The following is an 8,995-nucleotide window of genomic DNA, read 5'->3' as shown; positions in this document are numbered from 1 at the left end:
ACGGTCAGGGTTGGGTTGTAAATTGAGCTTTTCGGAAAGCAAAGAAAGCTTTTCCAAAATTTGTTGTTGGCCACTGGTTAGAGATCCTACGTTTGCCTCCAATTTATCCACTTGTGCATCCATGCCCTTGCTCTGATACCACTGTGGTACGTACTGAGGAGAATTCCTCTTTAGTTTACTGAACCTATGATGCAATCTAAGAAAAAGAACTAATGGTTAATTGAGGAACCGGTGCCTTTGGTACAGCTCAAGGTTGAACTAATGGATAAGCATCTTTATTCATGATTCCTTCAACTTAAATAGAAGCTACTTACAATAGAAAATCAGTAACAGTAGGACTCTACCAACTAATTAAGAGAATAAAGAGGACTCTACCAACAAAATAGGGAAATAAGTTAACTTGCAATTTTTTCAGGAAAAGACTATTTCTTTCATGTTAATTAGGCCTCAACCAACTAACAGAGATGCCTTGAGTTGGAAGAATATGATGACAAAAAAAATAAAACAAACACGTAACACATTGATTGTATCTTTTTTTTTTTTTTTTTCCTCTCACTAAAACAGAGTAGTCAGAATTAGCAAACACCAAGAAATTTCATAGTATAAATAGAGAGCACAACTTGGGGAGACGTTGCTTAACCCACTCCAAAAAATTAACAATTCAATTCCAAATTCTTCAAGAAGATCAAGAGAAAAAATTAAGAATCAGTTACAAGTAGCTGGGTTTATTTATAGTTACAGAATAAAAGATAAGGCTAGTGGGTGTGTGAATAAAGTGTACATATACAGGGCAAGCATGACGGCCAAAATTTCATAACTCGAAGCGTCACCGAGTAACCCAAAAATTGACCCGATATCGAGTCCGAAACACCAAAGCAAGAAAAGAAAGGAGGTCTCTAGAGATAAATACTACCTCTAAGACAACAAAGTGACCTTCTAAAAAGTCACAAGACTCAAATAGAAGATGAATGCGTAAGCTAAGGTTGAAAAGAGTCAAAAACAATAATATGGGTAAAATGACCATTTTACTCAAAGAGAAAGAAATTTGGCTCCCAACAAGTCAAATGAGATCAAATGAATAAAATATAATCCTTTGGTAACCTCATAAGAAGTCCTAAGGCCATTGGAAATGATATCCCACGGAAACCATATCCCAGTTCGAAAGAAGTCCCAACATTGTCCCACTAAAACGAGCATATCTTGGTGTTGTCGTCGCACCAACGTCTAAAAATGTGCACTAAGAGTATGAGTGTGCAATGTGGCCAAGTTTTAAATTTATAAAAGCCACTACTACCTCTAACTAAAAATATAGATAGGGTAAGTAGGGATCATCCCAAGGGATTTTAGGTGTGCTTGCAATGGAAACAATGTATAGGGTTAGTAGGTCGAGTGATCAAAAGGTGGTGTCTTTGGTTGATTCGACTACAAACTAAACTAAACAAGCTCAATGTAAGATAAGCAATTTAAATGAAATTTAGAGAAAACAAGAGAGTGAGGTCTTGGGGTCTAGATGTCACCACTTAACATCACCATTCTAGACATTCAATGTATAATTAATGAGGGAAAACATGTGTTGCAATTTGAGAGTGTGTGATTGATTGTTTCAACAAGCATGGATGACCAATTAAGCATATATTGTCTAAGCAACCTACTGAATAGCACAATACATCAAACTAAGCCATTAATCCTTTATTTAAGCTCACAATCCAAACACATCACATGGTTAAAGAATAATACTACTTACATTCATAAGTATGGAACATCAAACAACAAGTATGGATTGTCCTCCCATCTATTAACTAAGGCAACTACACTATAACTAAGATAAGGGCATGAAAATTAAACTAAATAAACTAAGGAAGAGACACAATCTATCAAGACATGAGTATGAACCATCAAATAAACCACAATAGTATTATATTAAACACTATGCCTTGACAATCTCTAGATCTATAGCATCAACACACATAGATGTGCATCAATAATACAAAAATTAGAGATAAACACAGGAACGTCTATTCTAGCATACATAGACATATGGATAGAATGAAATGATCAATTGGAAGTATTAAATCACACAAATCATTGAATAAACAAGATTCATATATAAAATAAGTGTCAAAACAAGATTACAACACAAATCCCCTCAAAATACAAAGCATTAGAGTCTGGAAGGCATGCTTAGGGCTAACTCTAACCTCAAGAAGATGTTTAGCCACTCATTGAAGTAGTCATCCAACCCTCAAGGGCTATCTCCATGCTAGGAATGACCTTCTTCTTGATGGAAACCCTAGAAGAATGGAAGAACTCCCAAGAATGTGTCTCTAGCCTCTCCTCCTCTCCTTTTCTTCCTTTCTAAGAATGTTTCTAAGTTATCTCCTAGTATATGTGTAAAAATTAGCTCAAATCTTTATATAGGTAGCTCAAGTGTTACACCCAATGGTCTGGACTCGGGCACAAGGGCTCCTCCAATGATTGCACCATGAGACAACTTTTAATGAGCTGGAATTTGATTTAATTTGCACTTGAGAGGGTTTGATCGATCGAACTGTGTTGAGATCGATCGAACATTGGTGAGATCCATCGAATGCTGCAGAAATCGATCATCCTTGGTGACTCCTTTTTGAATAAAGACAAATCTCTGAGATATTTTGGGAAAGAGACAAGAGTGGTAGGTGTGGATAAGATCGAATATTTTTGATCAATCGAAGAATGGTTGGATCGATCGAACATGCTGAGATCTTTTGGATAAGGCCAATTACTTGAATCCATCTTGAAGTGTCCAGATCGATGTTGCTCTGATCGATCGAAGGAATGTTAAGATCGATCGAACTTGCTGATTTCCACACTTTGCTTCATTTTGCTTCCACTTTGCTCCTTTCTTCCATTCAGTTTGGGATTGCTTCTTTTAAGCTCTTATTTGGCTGAATTAACTTATTTTTGGGATAAGTACCTAAAAAGGGCAATAACATGAAATTAGTTTAAAACGGGAAAGTAAGATAGATAAAGATCCTAAAATACCTAAGTTTAAGGGGTTTAACTGCGCACTTTTCAGCGCTCATCATATCTCTCAGTAAGGATTGAATCTAAAAATGGAATTGATACCATTGGAAAGCTGATGCAAAACTGTAGCTACGTCCGGATGTAGAAACAGACGTTTGTACGTCCAAATGCTGAGGTGCTACCCACGAAATGGAAGTAGACTTTTGGGAAGGTTTTCCAAGGTTAAATTGAATATATGGTGCTCAAATACACCCAAATGTCCTTGGAATGGTCAGTTCGTGTTATAGAAAAAAAATCAACGAATAGTAACCATGACCAAAACTTAAAAAAAGGAAAACCCAATCCATAGAACTTTGCTCCCACTTGCCCAAAATAAGTCCCTAATACCTCTAAGGTCAATCCCATATGAAATGAAGTATAAAATGATGAACACATACATAAGCACATTGAAGTAGCAAAAAATAAACTTTGAAATAAAATGGCCATTGGCCTCATTACATTACATCAAATGTTTTCTGAAATACAATATGCTTGAAAGATAATCACATCAATGATCACTAAATGGTTATACATAGAAGCATTCCTATATACAAGATAACTCAAACAAGAACAAAAGTGAAATATGCAAGCTAGATGAAGTTACATCCATGCCAATCACGTTTTGTCCTGAAAAATGTTTATCAACAGGTGTGAGTAATTAAAATTACTCCGTAGGAAAGTGCATTACGAGGATAACCTAAGGTTTCAATGGTTTTGCAAGTATAACATAAATCATAACATGTGGAACATGCCTCCTAACGTCTAGTTCAAGGATGAAACTAAGGGATCATCCTAGAACTATAATTGAAGCATTGTGAACAATATCCACATTTCAAGAATTCACTTTAACAAGATTGGAATATCCAATACCAAAACCTCAAGTTACAAATACATAAGATTGTCAACTTGGAAATGAAATACGAAATCACATAATAGGAATATCTTAGAAAACAACATCCGGTTATGTATCATAACCAAGACAAAATTAGCTCTTCCGGGATACTAACCCACTGGGAACTACCCAAGTGGCCATTATAATTGGGGAGAACTCATACCTCCCTCACTAGAGCCAAACTCTAGCTATCAAAGTAACGATGTCCCAAGTGTTTCTGAAAATCAACAATAATGTTCACAATATAATTATATGTATATAATGCACAAGTTTCACATTCCATGCACATATAAGATGTGAGGATCAAGCACTCCATGTCCTAAGTCATCAAGACTAAATATTACATGATATCAAGCAAATAATCTATATACATATTCTAACATTGAGAAATCAACTTAAATGATTAATTCAGGCTAGCACTTCAAAGTCTCTAATACTTTAACTACACCATCATACAAGCACTATACAAGTTCTAGCAATTTATAATGGCAAAGAGAATACAAGAATATAACAATTATATTTTAAGAAAATTAGTACTAATATAATCTTCCGCCAATTGAATAATAAGCTTACAAGATAAATATGTAACGACCCACTCCACCACATGGTATAATATTGTCCGCTTTGGGCCTGAGCCCGCACGGTTTTGCTATTGGGCTTCACCCCAAAAGGCCTCATACCAATTGGAGGTGACACACTTACATATAAGCACTTCACATTTCCTCTACCCAGGCGATGTGGGACTGTGCACCCATAGCTCGTCAGTGTGGTAGCCTGACAGTATCTCTCGCACCAGCCCACGGCACATCCGCCCACAAGGTCTTCACAATCCACCCCCCTTGGAGGCCCGACGTCCTCGTCAGCACACTTCCGGCTGGGTCAGGCTCTGATACCATTTGTAACAACCCACTCCACCACATGGTATAATATTGTCCGCTTTGGGCCTGAGCCCGCACGGTTTTGCTATTGGGTTTCACCTCAAAAGGCCTTATACCAATTGGAGGTGACACACTTACATAGAAGCACTTCACATTTCCTCTACCCAGGCGATGTGGGACTGTGCACCTGTAGCTCGTCAGTGTGGTAGCCTGACAGTGTCTCTCGCACCCGCCCACGGCACATCCGCCCACAAGGTCTTCACAATCCCAATAGCAAAACCGTGCGGGCTCAGGCCCAAAGCGGACAATATTATACCATGTGGTAGAGTGGGTCGTTACAAATGGTATCAGAGCCTGACCCAGCTGGAATTGTGTTGAGGGGATGTCGGGCCTCCAAGAGGGGTGGATTGTGATGACTTTGTGGGCGGGTGTGCCGTGGGCGGGTGCAAGAGATACTGTCAGGCTACCACACTGGCGAGCTACGGGTGCACAAGTCCCACATCGCCTGGGTAGAGGAAAGATGAAGTGCTTATATGTAAGTGCATCATCTCCAATTGGTATGAGGCCTTTTGGGGTGAAGCCTAATTGCAAAACCGTGCGGGCTCAGGCCCAAAGCGGACAATATTATACCATGTGGTGGAGTGGGTCGTTACAAAATATATATGCATGCTTTGAATAATATAAAAGCCTAAGTCAAGAAGATAAACCTCATGTATCCTACTACAACTCACACAACATGCATATAACATATGATAGAATCCAAAACACAAGGAAATTCAAAAGTTATAATCATACTACCCCCTACCTCACTAGAGAAAACCTCTCTAGAATACAAGCAAAAGATAAGCAATGAGAAATCCAAGACAAGAGCCTTGAAGACCAAGATGCAAGCATGCTTTCTTCCTTCTTTGGTGAGAGTAAAAGGTGAGAGGAAGATGGGAGAACCTAAGCTCTAAAGTATGCAACAATAGTGGTTTAAAGAGAGAATGGATGAAGAAGATGAAGTTACTAATATCTAAAGTTGGAAGATGAATGAAATATAACCCTACTAGGTGGTCTTACAATACATCTCTCACACACACGCTCATCCTAGCCTTCCACTTGTCACCATCCAAGTCCACCACACAGAACACACATCTAACCCTGCACTTGGCACCATCCAAGCCTTACACGTGCATGTCACCAATTAAAGGCTAATACTTGGTCCAATAAAAAGATGACATTTTGCACACCTTCTCCAATTTGCACAAAAATCCCTCATAGAAATATCTAAAAAAAATAATCGCAAAAATGCCCCAAAATAGTATCTCCAAAAGATAATTGCACAAAGGACCACAAAAATAAAAATGTCCTCAAAGAAAGTTAGCACATATACCCCCACGAAAAATGGAAATGAACAAGCACGCAATGCTATACACATGAATTAATCATGCTAAGACAATAAAATGCACTAACATGGATGGATAAAGTGTCGGGAGTCAATCTCGGAGACTAAAACCCTAAGGCAACAAGGAATGAAATAAAATGAAATAATAATAATAACAATAACAATAACAATAATAATAATAATAATAATAATATCTCAGAAAAAGAATAGATGACACAATCACCACATATATATAGACGGATAGTATTGTTATGTTATGACAGACTGAGAAGGAAAATCATATATGACTTTAAGATAATATTGACATTTTGCCTTTTGGCTTTTTTTTTTTTTAATAATAAAGTAAGGTTAATTTAGTAATTTTACTACCAAAATTATGATTTGTCCTTATTAGTACAATTGAAAGAAGTAAGAGGGTTTTTCGAACAATAGGAGAGTAATTGCACATTTTGTATACTATGAGAGTTTGTTTTTTTGTTTTTGCACTTAACCATTTATTTAAACATAAATTTGCTAAATTATTTTTCTTATTCTGTCAACACTAGAAGTCTTGTCAAATTTTTATGTGTAATGTGAAAAGGAATTCATTCCAATAGGAAACGTTCACGTATATCCACGGATGGTCCTTTGAACAATGGAGATCTCAAGCTTTTTTTCATTTTTTTTTTTTGAACAATTGGATATTTTTTCAAGAAATACCAAAACAAGAACACTCTATTTTCTTGCTATGCTCAGCTTTATATGGTTTGCAGGTTCAGAGTAAAGGAAAAATACAAAAAAAATATACTTCTCTAATCAGATTAGATAGAAAATTATGAAGTAAAAAAAAAAAAAAAAAAAAAAAAAAAATTGATAGAAGAGGAAAACTTTGGTGATATTATTAGTTCAAGAAGTTAATTCAGTATATTATATTGCTTCTTGATTGATTTTATTTCTATTGTTTTGTTGAATAATATCTCTTTTTTGTCAAAAAAAAAAAAAAAAAAAAAAAAAAAAAAGGGATAAAAAAAAAAAATAGTCAAATTTATAGTAGAAAGGATAGCTATGCTATTATATATAAAGAAATAATGTATTAAGGAGTTTAAGAACCTTCTTGTTATTTCTTTAAAAATAAATAAATAAATAAATAAAATAAAATGCACAATAAAATAGTGGAGTGCAAATACTGCCTCCCTATATATATATATATAAAACAAAAAAATATATCTACACCAAAAGACACTAAAGAGCGTAATTTAGAGTGAGATGCCACAAAACAGCACAGTCCCCACTCAACTTGCAGATATAGCGACTCCTAATGGCGATCCTTGTTGAAAATTTGTTCTCAAACCTCTTAAAAATTAGGTGACCCCTTAAAAAGCAAATTGATATATCATTGATGACTTTAGGGTCCATCACGATCATTTGATAGGAAACATCCTTCTTTAAACTTTTTTAAAAAATAATAATAAAATAAAAATCCTTCTTTTGAAAGTCACTGTCAGTCAACCATGGTCAAACACACACTACAGTTGCATTTGCCATGAAAAAAATTTCTTGTAAATATTATCCCTTTCAATATTGTCCCTTTGAATCCTATATATATATATATATATATATATATATATATATTCTGCATATCTTGCGTAATCTTCTGTTCAACCTCTCGAAAATATTTTAGCTTTTTGTAAGGAAAGATAAACCTCATAACAAGAAGCAAATTGACATCTATTTTGATCCCAAAAAGGTTTTAGGAGAGAGTAAATTTCTTAATCTTAAGCAAATGCAATTATGGATAACCTGAGATTTAGTACCTCATGAAATATTATGTCTTAGGTTTGAATCCCAAGTGCGATTAAATTTCTTAAGAATCACGACCGCGGATATAGTCTAAGCCTTATCGGATTTGTGCGTGTGAAAAAAATAAAAAAATAAATAAATAAATGCAACTATGGAAGTAAATTGTATGTGATGGCAAAATCCAATTTTCTTGGGTAATCATCCTCATACCTTGTTTATTTGTTTTAGGAGAAAAAAATTAAAATACCATAATTCGCGGTATCGGTCACGATCACGATATCGATATTGGTAATACAATATAAATTGGCTAATACAGATTACGTATCGGACTTAAAAGGGGATCGCGTATCGACAGATACGGCCAACCATATAAACTCGTATTTTATATCTTCCACTACTACAAATTTGCTTTTCTCTTAGTGTTTGGAAGAAGTAAAAAATTCAAACATATTCCACTGAAAATCATGAACTTTGCATTATTTAACAGCTACTTAACTATATATATATTAATTTGTGATCGATATCTTCTCACTGTCTCAAAATATATAAGATATAGGTGAGGCTTAAAGTTACACACACACACACACACATATATATATATATTAATAGATTTGGAAAAGCCTTAAAAGGAGGTTAAAGATGGAGGAATTAATTAATTAAAGTTGTTCAAGAAGAAGACAAAGCATTGCAGTTGGAGAATATATGCTTTCACAAACCAAGGGCATGCAATCCAACACTAGGGACCATACTCATCTTGCTTTTCCATGCCCACTGAACTATGAATATTACCTTATTCTATGTGATTTCTTCTGCTTCGATTCATCTGTGCAAGGTCTGCATATCCATGGCATCATATATATATGAATATATATATATATATATATATATGTTCAACGTACACGAAATAGGTGTCGCCACGCATTTGATTCTTCATGTCTGCATTAATCCCATATATAACCATGCAGATTTCATGTCATTTTTTCAAAAGAATGTACTATATAACATCTCTTTTAGGTT

This window comes from Cornus florida, unplaced genomic scaffold (assembly GCF_030987335.1).
Source record: "Cornus florida cultivar Cherokee Brave unplaced genomic scaffold, ASM3098733v1 CherokeeBrave_3.0.0_Hap2_Chr10, whole genome shotgun sequence".
NCBI lineage: Eukaryota > Viridiplantae > Streptophyta > Magnoliopsida > Cornales > Cornaceae > Cornus > Cornus florida.
The sequence above is the reverse complement of the archived record's forward strand: the minus strand, read 5'-3'. Positions refer to the sequence as shown.